The sequence below is a fragment of the Tenrec ecaudatus genome, unplaced genomic scaffold (genome assembly GCF_050624435.1).
Source record: "Tenrec ecaudatus isolate mTenEca1 unplaced genomic scaffold, mTenEca1.hap1 Scaffold_739, whole genome shotgun sequence".
Taxonomy (NCBI): domain Eukaryota; kingdom Metazoa; phylum Chordata; class Mammalia; order Afrosoricida; family Tenrecidae; genus Tenrec; species Tenrec ecaudatus.
Genome location: NW_027459635.1, coordinates 128,739 through 140,217, shown reverse-complemented (window position 1 = coordinate 140,217; position 11,479 = coordinate 128,739). Strand labels below are relative to the sequence as shown.

At 41.8% G+C, this 11,479-nt stretch overlaps 1 long non-coding RNA gene across 2 annotated transcripts in view; it reads right to left on the bottom strand.

Moving 5' to 3' along the window:
• Positions 1-1,584: 1,584 nt before the first annotated feature.
• The window catches only part of LOC142436876 (uncharacterized), an 80,224-nt gene continuing 70,329 nt past the window's right edge, over positions 1,585-11,479 (bottom strand). The window contains exon 6 of one of the 2 annotated variants that reach the window (XR_012782159.1): positions 1,585-5,702. This is a non-coding gene — a long non-coding RNA (uncharacterized LOC142436876). The remainder of the gene's footprint in view (positions 5,703-11,479) is intronic. The other variant, XR_012782160.1, reaches the window with a different exon arrangement.

Genomic DNA, 11,479 nt, shown 5'->3' with positions numbered 1-11,479 from the left:
TTGCAAGTGACCAAAGTCATTGTTTGAGTTATGATTGGACACAAACTTGTTATGAAATTGAGTCAATTTCCTTATCTAATGATACTGTCCGCAGAAGAATAGGTGACAAGTTTGCTGATATCCTTTATCAGGTCATCCCGGAAATTAAATCTGCTCCACTTCCAATATTTAGCATCCAGTCACTTCCAATATTTAGCATCCAGTTTGATGAATCTACAGACATTGCAACCTGGTCCCAGTTACTGGTTTACCTGAGGTATATTAATGATGGCAACTTTAAAGAAGAGTTTCTTTTTTGCAAACCTCTTGAAACAACAACTACTGCAGATGATGTATTTGACACAGTAGGTTCATTTCTGAAAGAGCATAAGATCTCTTGGGAAAAGTTTATGGAGTTTACTCAGATGGTGCTCCAGCTATGCTAGGATGCCTACCTGCATTTCAACGTTTGGTACTGAATGAGTCACTAAAAGTCAACGGACTTCACTGTATGATTCATCGGCAAATATTAGCAATGAGATGCTTCCACAAGAGTTACAAGAAATAATGAATAGTGTCATAAGTTCTGTCAATTTTGTAAAGGCGAGCACTTTAAACAGTTGACTGCAACTGCAGAACGAGATGGATGAGCACAATAATGCTCTGCTATTTAACACGGAAGTAAGATGGTTGTTAAGAGTAAACGTTTTAAAACGTGTTTTTGAGCTTTGTGATGAACTCAAAGCATTTTAAAATCAGAAGGCAACAACGCAGTTCAAAGCACTTTTCAGCGATCAAAGTAAACTACAGAAAATAGCTTACTTGGTTGACACATTTTCCATCTTGAATGAGTTAAATTGATCACTGTGAGGAACAAATGCAACATGACTTGATTTTCTGAAAAGATCTGATCATTCCAAATGAAACTTTAGCTTTGGCACAAAAAAAAGGATGAAAATAAAATTTATATGTTGTATCTGCTTTTTTTGAGGAACATGACATTGAACCATACAAAAGAATGACGATGGTCATTCCTATGAAAGAACACTTGCACATGCTTGCAGATAAAATTTCATTGTACTTTCCAAATCTACCTGACATTCCATTTGCACTTGCTAGACACCCATTCACAGTCAAAGATGAAGATGCTCCGGAGACAGTTCAAGAAGTGTTCATTGAACTCATTAACAGTGAGTCAGCACAAACTGATTTCGCTACAATGCCAGTTACAAAATTCTGGATCAAGTGTTGGCAGTCATATACCTATCTGAGACCATCTTCTTCCATTTCCAACAACATATCTGTGAAACAGGGCTTTCCAGCTTTTTGGTTATCAAGTCTAAATACCAAAGTAGACTTCGTTGTGCTCTTGCAAAGACTGAGAACTTCTGATCTGGTGAGAAGGAAGGTTTCTCAGCATTTGCACGCACGCTGGCTTTTTATGCATACAGTCGCAAAATGTAGCAATGCAGTTTATTATCATTATATTAAAGACTGTTAACCATGCTACACCATGCTTCAAGACAAAATTTCATTTATTTGTAATCAAAAATAAATATTTCACAATACATAATTACATATTGTTTTTGTGATTAATCACCATGCTTTCATTATGTTCAATTTGTAACAAAGAAAATGCATCCTGCATATCAGATATTTATATTACAATTCTTAACAGTAGCAAAATTACATTCATGAAGTAGCAAAGAAAATAATTTTATGGTGTGGGTTCTCCACAACATAACATGAGGAACTGTATGAAAGGGTCATGGCATTTGAAAGGCTGAGAACCACTACTATTGGACAAGGGCTAACTGGCCGTTTTGGATTTCTGAGATCATAAAACTTTTCAGGATCATCTTACTCCGAAAGAGTAGCTGGCAGTTTTTAACTGAGGACCATGCAGCTAGTAGCCCATTGTATAATCCACTACACCATCAGAGCTTCTAGGTATAGAATCTCTTCCCTTTCTTTTTCAACTTTTCAGAAAGATGCTGGGATCTGAATCAGAATTGCATTATAATTATAGATCACTTGTGGTGTGTTTGATATTTTCACAAAGTAAAATTCCCTATTAAAGAGTATGGCTAATTTTTCACTTTATGTCTTATGGTATCCTGTAGTACTGTTTTTAAGGTTTTCTTTGTACAGATGTTTGTTTTTCTGCCCAGGTTTTTTCCATTTTATCTTATAGGTGGCTCTTGTAAATGGTATTATTTTCTTGAATTCCTTTCCAGAGCGTTCTCTGTTGGTACACGGAATCCAAATGGACTTTTCTATATTGACCTATGGCCTGTGAAATTGCTGAACATTTCATTTGGATGCAATGATTTTCTTGTAGGGCCTTGGATTGTCCATGTTTAGAGTGATACCATCTCCAATTACAGTTTTACATCTTTGCTACCATTGTCAGCTTTTATTAGACACTTGTTGATCAATAACTGCCATAAAGACTTGCAGCATATTATTAAATAAAAGTGGTATTAAATGGTATCCTTATCAGGTGCCAATATGTAAAGGGAAAAATTTAATTAACTATGCATCAAGCAAAATGTTTGTCATTGGCATTGCATTTTGCTGTTTAAGTCAAATTAAATCATGTCACTCTCATAGAAATGTTAGAGAAAAAAAAGAATGAAACACATATGGGTCCTGCTTCCTTCTCACAGTTGTCAAGTTTGAGCTTAGTTGCAGTTACTGTGATGTTCTATGTTGTTGAAGTTCATCCTTTTTTCAATGATATTTTGCTTTATCAAGCATGATGTCCTTTAATGGACAGATCTCTCAACAAATTTCTAATATACTTAAAATGAAATTTTCATAGTATCCATTTATGACAAGCATTATAATTGTACAACTTCTAAGCTACAATTGACAGTGCATCAAACTATCAAGTTCTTCACTAGCACTATAATTAAAATGCATCATTTTACTTTTAAACAGCCTCATTCATTTTTCAACTTTCAGTGGCATATGAGACAATTAAAAATAAAATAGCTTGGATCTGGTAAATATTAGTTCTCAAATAGACACTGCTTTTTAAATGTTTAAAGAGGTCCTGGGAAACAAATATGCCCAGGGAAACACATCACTTGTCTATGGCTTCTGTGTATATTGATTGAGGTCCAAGTGAAATGAAATCCTTGACAACTTCAATGATATCTCCATTTTTCATGGTAATTTGTATTGGTCCTATAGTGAGGATTTTGGTTTTCTTTCATCGAGCTGTATTCTGTAGTTAAGGCACCAGTCTCTGATCTTCATCAGTACGTTTTTCAAGTCAGACTACCTTATGGCATGCAGTATTAAGGCATCTTCACACTACAGGGAATTAATAAGGCTTTCACAAATATTATTTCCGTGCTCTTCTATATTTAGGACAACTTCTTAGATTACTTTCTTTTTTTAACATTTTATTACTCATACAACTCTTATCACAATTCATACGTATACATACATCAATTGTATAAAGCACATCTGTACATTCTTTGTCCTCATCATTTTCAAAGCATTTGCTCTCCATTTAAGCCCTTTGCATCAGATCCTCTTTTTTCCCCTCCCTCCCTGCTACCCCTACCTCATGAGCCCTTAATAATTTTTAAATTATTATTTTGTCATATCTTGCCCTATCCAGCGTCTCCCTTCACCCCTTTTCTGTTGTCCCTCAGGGAGGAGGTCACATGTAGATCCTTGTAATCGGTTTCCCCTTTCCAGCCCACTCACCCTCTACCCTCCCAGTATCGCACCTCACACTCCTGGTCCTGAAGGTATCATCCACCCTGGATTCCCTGTGCCTCCAGCTCCTATATGCACCAGTGTACAACCTCTGCTCTATCAAGGTAGATTTCAGATCATGATAGTTGGGGGGTGGGGTGGAGGAAGCATTTAGGAACTGGAGGAAAGTTGTATACTTCATTGGTGCTACATCGCACCCTGACTGACTCATCTCCTCCCCTAGACTCCTCTGTGAGGGGATCTCCAGTGGCCGACAAATGGGCTTTGGGTCTCCACTCTACACTTCCTCCTTCATTCACGATGTTAAGTTTTTGGGTTTTTTTTATGATGATGCCTTATTCCTGATACCTTTGGCACCTCGTGATCACACAAGCTGGTGTGCTTCTTCCGTGTGGGCTTTATTGCTTCTGAGCTAGATGGCCGCTTGCTCACCTTCAAGGCTTTAAGACCCCAGACACTATCTCTTTTGATAGCCGGGCATCATCAGATTCCTTCGCCACGTTTGCTTATGCACCCGTTTGTCCTCGACAATCGTATCATGGAGCTGTGCAGCCAATGATATGATTTTTTGCTCTTTGATACCTGAAAACTGATCCCTTCGGGACCACGTGATCACACAAGCTGATGTGCTCTTCCATGTGGGCTTTGTTGCTTCTGAGCTAGATGGCCACTTGTGCACTTTCAAGGCTTTAAGACCCCAGACGCTATCTCTTTTGATAGCCGGGCACCATCAACTTTCTTCATATTTACTTGTTCAAATGCTTTGGCTTCAGCAATTGTGTCGGGAGGGTGAGGATCATAGAATGACAATTTAATAGAAGAAACTATTCATGTATTGAGGGAGTGCTTCAGTAGAGGCCCAAGGTCCTTCTGCCACCTTAATACTAAACCTATAAATATAGACACATAGATCTATTTCCCCATCCTCATATATATATTTGCATGTACATGTCTTTGTCTAGACCTCTACAAATGCACTTTGCCTCCTAGTTCTTTCCTCTATTTCCCTTGACTTTCCTCCTGCCCCACTATCATGCTCCATCCCCACCTGGCTTACAGCTATACCTCTTCTTTAAGTAACCTTGCCCTTATCATTCCCTACCAGGCCAGCCACTCCCCACCTCGCCACCAATTTGAATCCCATGTTGCTCCCTTGTCCCTGGGTTTGTTAACACCACTTCTTTACGGCCAATCTCCCCCTATCCCAGGTACCCCCAGAACTGTCGGTCCCTTTGTTTTTCCTCCAGATAGTTCATCCAGCCTGTCTCATGTAGACAAACCTGTGGAGATAATAACATGCACAAAAATAAGACAGAGGAAAACAAAGCAACAGTATACAGCCAGACAACAAAACAACAAAAAAACCACTGACAAAGAACAAAACAAAACACATCAAGATAGAAAAGCTTGTAGTTAGTTCAAGGTTCGTTTGTTGGCCTTTAGGAGTGTTTTCCAGTCCAGTCTATATGGGCACCACGCCCTGGCCCCAAATCCACTTTCAGCATTCCCTGGGGACCTTGCCACTCCATTCCCTTGCTGTTCCGCTGAACTCTCCCAGTGATTTGCCTCAGTGTGGTCGGATCAGGTCAGGTGCAATCCGCACACTGTGTCTCTGATGCTTTCTCCGGTAGCGCCATTGGTCACTGAGGGGTATCATGTCTTATAGTGGGGGCCATGTTGTCCTCTCTGTGGACTGGCTGCTCTAATCAGGAACATCATCCTCACGGCCTGGTGGGCAAGTCTGTGCTCCACTCTCTCCTCCTCCCCTTCATCTGCGCCCGTGTGCTCTGATCCGATATATCCTTCTGCCCGAGCTGTAGAATCAATGTCGTCCTTTGAAACAAATTCTTCTTGGGGGAGGGGCAGGAATCCACTTAATTTTTGGTGTTGGGGCCAGCCTCCCAGACCTCTTCACTGGTTCCCTACTCCACTCCGGAATGCTGCATTCACACCTCGCGGCACTGGGTGGAAGTCTGGTCCCACTTTCCCTGTGGAGATATAAACAATACCCTCCCCTTGGGTGGGTTAGTGCCCCATGCCCCAGCTCACCTTTTCTTCCTTATATTCATCCTTTTATTTTTCTTTCCCCACCTCCTCCCCAGTTGTCTACTATGTGCATCCCTGGTTTTGATCTGGTCTCTGCCATACTACACAGTCTTCAACCCAAAAATGTTAGTATATAGTAACTTTTTCCCCTATGCCACATTAGCATTTTTTTTAATATTTGCCTCAGCAGGATCATGTTTTACTTTTCCTTTTGTACCTGACTTACTTCACTTAGCATGATTTCCTCCAGTTCCTCCCAAGCCGGTATGTGCATCATAGTTGAGTTTCTTTCCCTGTGATCTATCTTTCTCAGAGTGGTGTGTTGAAGTCACCTACTATAATTGTCGGGTCTGTGATTTTTTCTTAATCTTTTGGAGTGTTTGGTTGACATATTCAGCTGGTCTCTCATTCAGGGAATATATGTTTACAATGCTTAGTGGTTCATTGTCTATGATTCCCTTGAGCATTAGATAGTATCCTTCCTTATCTCTTTTTATGGTTTGTACTTTGAGGTCAATTTATTCCGAGATTAGGATTGCAACCCCTGCTTTTTTTGTATTGCTGTGTACTTGGTAGGTCCTTCTCCAGCCTTTGATTCTCAGCCTATTTTTGTCTGTAGCCTTGAGATGTGTCTCCTGTAGGCAGCAAATGGATGGGTTGTGTTTTCTAAGCCATTCTGCTAGTCTCAGTCTTTTAATGCCTGAGTTCAGGCCACTGATTTCAGGGTTATTATCTCCATCTGTGGACTCTGTGATGCCATTTTATACCTTTTGTGTTGGGAGTTTTCCTACTTTCCTTTCTCATTAGTGTGTGTTTTTTGTGTGTATCATTCTTGACTTCTTTCCATCCTTAAACCAATGCTATCTTGGGGTCTCTTTTCTCCTTGTTGTGCTCTGGGTGAAGTTGTTCTATGTATTGGTCTCTTATTTGTGCTTGGTGAGTGTTGTTCATCTGCCCATACTGAGTCGGCGAGGATCTTTTGTAAGGCTGGGTTTGTTGTAATGTAATTTTTGAGTTTTTCCTTGTCTGGGAAGACTTTTACTTCTCCATCGATCTTGATCGATAATTTGGCTGGGTAGATATTCTTGGATTTGCGTTGTTTTCCTTCAATTTTTGGAGTAATGTTACTCCACTCTCTCCTTTTTTTCATAGTTTCTGCTGATAGGTCTGAGCATATCCTTATGTGGGAACCTTTATATGTGACTGCTTGTTTTTCCCTGGCTGCTGTCATGATTTTCTCCTTTTCCTCAAAGTTGGATAGTTTAACTATTATGTGCCTTGGTGATTTCATCTTGGGGTCCTGTCATGCTGGTGTTCTTTCAGCCTCCTGGATGGTTGCCTGGTTTTCATTCATTAGGCTGGGCAAGTTTTCCTCCAAGAATTCTCTCGCTATTGTAGCAGATGATTCTTTGTTGTGTCTTCCTCCGGTAGGCCAATAATTCTAATGTTCTGCTTCATAGCATCAGACATAGCTCTTAGGTTTTCTTCAGCTTCTCTGATGCTCTTGTTAGATTTTTGTTCACGTTTATTAAAGTCTGCTTGGCTGTCCTCCAAGACATGATAGGGTTCTCTGATTCCTCCAATCAATTTTCAAGGAACATGATTGTGCTATTGTTTTTCATTATCTCCTCGCTAAGCTCCTGTATCGTTTCATCCTTTTTCTGTATTGTTTCCCTCATATCCTGCATGGCTCCAAGCAGCATTCTGAGTTTCTTTGAGTGGCATCTCAATGTCTGCTTCTTCTATGTATGTTGTTATGTTCAGGTCATCTTCTGCCTTTGTCTTTTTTTCTCCTGTTTTTTTCGTTGAAGTCGTTAGGGGTGATGGCTTTTTGCGTTGAGTTATTTTAGAGGGACCAGGTGCCATTTTCTAGTCTCTCTCTGGAAGACTTACAGGAATGCTTCTTCGAACTGCCTACAGCTGATTTTGCTATGGTATTAACCTACCACTTTATCTTCCTGTGGCTTCCCTATCAGGGGAGTACCCCAGATGGCAGGTCGGCTGCCTGCCCCAGTGTTGCACAGGCTGGGCTGATGTTCCTGTTATTGGTTTGAATGTTGAAAAGTGTTGGCTGAGCTGCCTTATGTCCCCAGGTACTCAGGCAGGAACTCCCTGGTGAGAAGTCTGAGGAGTATCCCCTAGAGAGCAAGCAGGCCTTTCCCTAGCCTTTGGCTATCTAAGCAGGGTGGAGCTCACCTAGCTGGGTGTGGCCAAGGCGCAAATGCCCTAGGGCAATGGGAGTGCCCCATATGTCTGCAATGGAGCATGAGAGAGCAGGGTAGGAATAAAGAGCAGGGGGAGAAAAATTAAAATGTTAGACTAGACTCTGCAGGGGTATAGGGAAGTGAGGGAAGCAAAAGCAACTATGTAGCTGAGTCCCACTCCCTGCCTGTGGAGCTACAAGGGCTTACTCCCTGCCCCAAGCCCCAGCTGCTATCCACAGCTGAGCCCCAAGAGTCACAAGAAAGCTGCTGAGCAGCCCCCAAAGAAGTGGGGGGACACAGAGCAGAGATGTTAACAGATGCAGCAGTGTAGCTGAACCCTGATCCCTGCCTGTTGGGCTGTGGGGTGTTGGGTTTAGTCCCTGCTCAGACCACAAGCTGTGGCCATGACATGAAAAAGCTCCTGTGCAGCCCTCCACGGCTGTGTTGGAATAGAGAGCAGAGATATAAACAGAAGCAACAATGTAGCTGAACCCTGATCCCTGCTGGTGGAGCTGCCAGGGTCCTGTCCCTGCCCTGAGGCAGGCAGGGGAAAACTGTGGCTGTGTTTAGACCAAGCCCTGCTACAGGCTCCAAATGGCCCCGGCTCCCGCAGATACATTGGCTGGGCTCCAAATGGTCCGGGCTCCAGCAGTTACAGTGGCTGGGCTAAGGTCAAGCCCCCGGCGGCTTCCAGTGATGTAAGCCAAAACCCACAGCCCTTCAAAACCCAGTGGATATGCGCCTACTTATCTTTATGATGCACCTCCTGAGATCCAGCAGCGTTGAATTTCCCTCTAAGCAACTCTCCTGGGCTGGATTCTGCAGAGTCCCCCTGGCATGTGTCACTACGTTGCCATCGTCCTGTGGGCTCGAACTGATAGTCCTTAAATTGGGGATAGGATTTAGTGCAAGCCCCAAACCCATTCCTTGATCTATTACTTTATTACCTTTTATTTGATAAAATTAAAATTATTTAACTTGGCAACCACTGTATAGGTCATATTGTTCCATAGTTCAATTCTGTCCAAACGAATTGTGCAATTTCTTGCATACTCATACATGTTTTCCAAATGATAGGGTTCCTTCCTAGACTTCTTGAAATCATCTCCCTTTTTTCTCCTCCACCCTACAAGCACCCTAAAACCTTGTTATGCTTTCTTTCCCTGTGGGCACAACATCCCTAGGTTTCATTTTCTGAAAAATAACCAAACAAATAACACTGCTTCAAGATGGTGAGCTCCAATGGCGGCACACCTGTGAGAAACAGCCTAATGTAGATGAGTATAAGCAGACTGCAACAGAACAGCCACACAGTTGCCAGGATAATACGTCTTAACACAGCACACTTGCTGTACCAAGACTTGTTTGTTAGACAACCAATAGTAGACAGCTCTTGGTACAGCTATTTTCTTCAACCCCAGACACCATGTGTTTTCCAGCTTAATTCCTCAGGTTACAGTGAGTCTGGGGTAGAATCCAGTTCCCCCAGTGGAGTTCCCATTTGGGGATCCCACAGAAGCAGCTCTGCAGCATGACTTGTACTCTGAGAGTCAGGATTCAGTTTCCCACTGTTCTGTGACATCTGACCTGGCTTCGCAGGTAACCCCAGAGTCCTAAGTCAGCTCTGCTCTCCGAGTGCAAGTCATGAAATACCCTCCCTACCTGTTGATCCGAAGAGCACCTGCAGTCTCTCCTTACTCCACTTGGCTGTCAGCTCTCCTTTCCCACACCCGAGCAGACACGCACTTACGTTCACCCAAAATTGACTGTTCCATCTCCCCTCTTCAGTCCTGCCCACGCCCTACCATCACTAAGCCTCACCCCTTTGAGAGGGCCACCACCCTCTCCAGGGGACCTCACCCCAGATCCATATTGCTACTACTCAGCATCCTGCCCCCTTTCCCCCACCAATGGATCCCAGCTATCAGGAGATCAGGAAGTGTCCTCTGGCCAAATGACCTCCACTATACTTACCTTGACCAGAGGATTTGTGGTTCATGGCACTGGTCCAGCTCTTTCCCAGGCGATCTAGCTCCTAGCCAGAGGGCCTGATGACGTGCAAACTTGAGCTTGTGCCCTTTCTGCGACTTTTTCCAAGTGGAGTGAACTTAAATAGCATTTGTCCTTTTGTGCTTGACTAACTTCACTAAGCATGTCTTCCAGATCCTTCCACGACTTGAAGTGTTTCAATGCTGCTTTTTAGGGATTCATATTATTTGTGTGTTTACATCAGTTGTTTTTTTTGTTTTTTTAATGTATCCACTTTTCTCTTGATGGGAATTTAGGCTGTTTCCAGCTTCGTGCTATTGTGAACTGTGCTGCAATGATCATGGGGGAACACATGTCTGTTCGTCATCTCTTTCTTATTTCTTTGGGGTATATGCCCAGTAATGGTATTGGTGAGTCAGATGGTAGTTCAATTTCCATATGTTTTAGGTATCGCCATATCTCCTTCTATAGTGGCTGTACATATTTACATGACTACTAGCAGTTGTACAAAAGTCCTTATCCCACCAGACCCTGTCCACCCTTTATTGTTCTGTTATGTTTTGTTTTTAAATTGGGATACATTACTGGGCTTTAGTTGGTATCACATTGTTGTTTTGATTTCCAATTCCTGAATGACTACAGACCTAGAACATTTCCACATGTGTTTATTAGCCATTTATCTATCATCTTGTATGAATTGTTTGTTCAGGTCTTTAGCCCATCTTATCAAAAGTTTTTTTCTTGCTATAACCTTGTAAAATTCTGTGGATCTTAATCATTAGTCTTTTATATGATGTGTCATTACTAAATATCCTTTTCCAGTCTGTGGGCTCTCTTTTTACTCTTTTATTAAATAAACTCTATTGATTTACACAAGTGTTTTCTTTTTCATAGGTCCCATTCATCTATGTTACCTTCTATGGAGTATGTTTCTTTTGTTAATTCTGCCAACCCATGTATTCCCTGGACTAATGATCCTGCTAGCTCTGGATTTTACATGTAGGTGTTTAATCCACCTGGAGTTATTTTAGTACATAGAATGAGATATTTCATTTCATTCTTCTGCAGGTGGTTATCCAGATTTTCCAGCACCATTTATTGAGGAGGGCACCTGCTTCCCATTTAATGTCTTTTGGGCCAATGTAAAAATCAATTGTATGTGGATGTTTTTATTGTTGGGTTTTCTGTCCTGATTCATTGACCTGAGAATATTGGTCTTTTAAAATAAATTTATATGCTGTTGGATTCTATTGACCAGGGCTTTGTTGAGGATTTGGGCATCTATATTCATGAGAGATACCAGTCTGTATTTCCAGAGGTTATTGTGGTTTGGGGCAAGGGAGGAGTATAACCAATCCACTACAGTCCCTTATGTACCCTGTGAATTATTTTTAGAAGAGTGCACTTTTATTGTGCTTATAACAGTGGTTTCCTAAACAGCTCAGAATTATCTGCTGTTTATGCGTGGTCCTGGGGTGTCAATTTTCTATTACAATGAATGGCCCAGGGAGGAGTGTACATTCAGA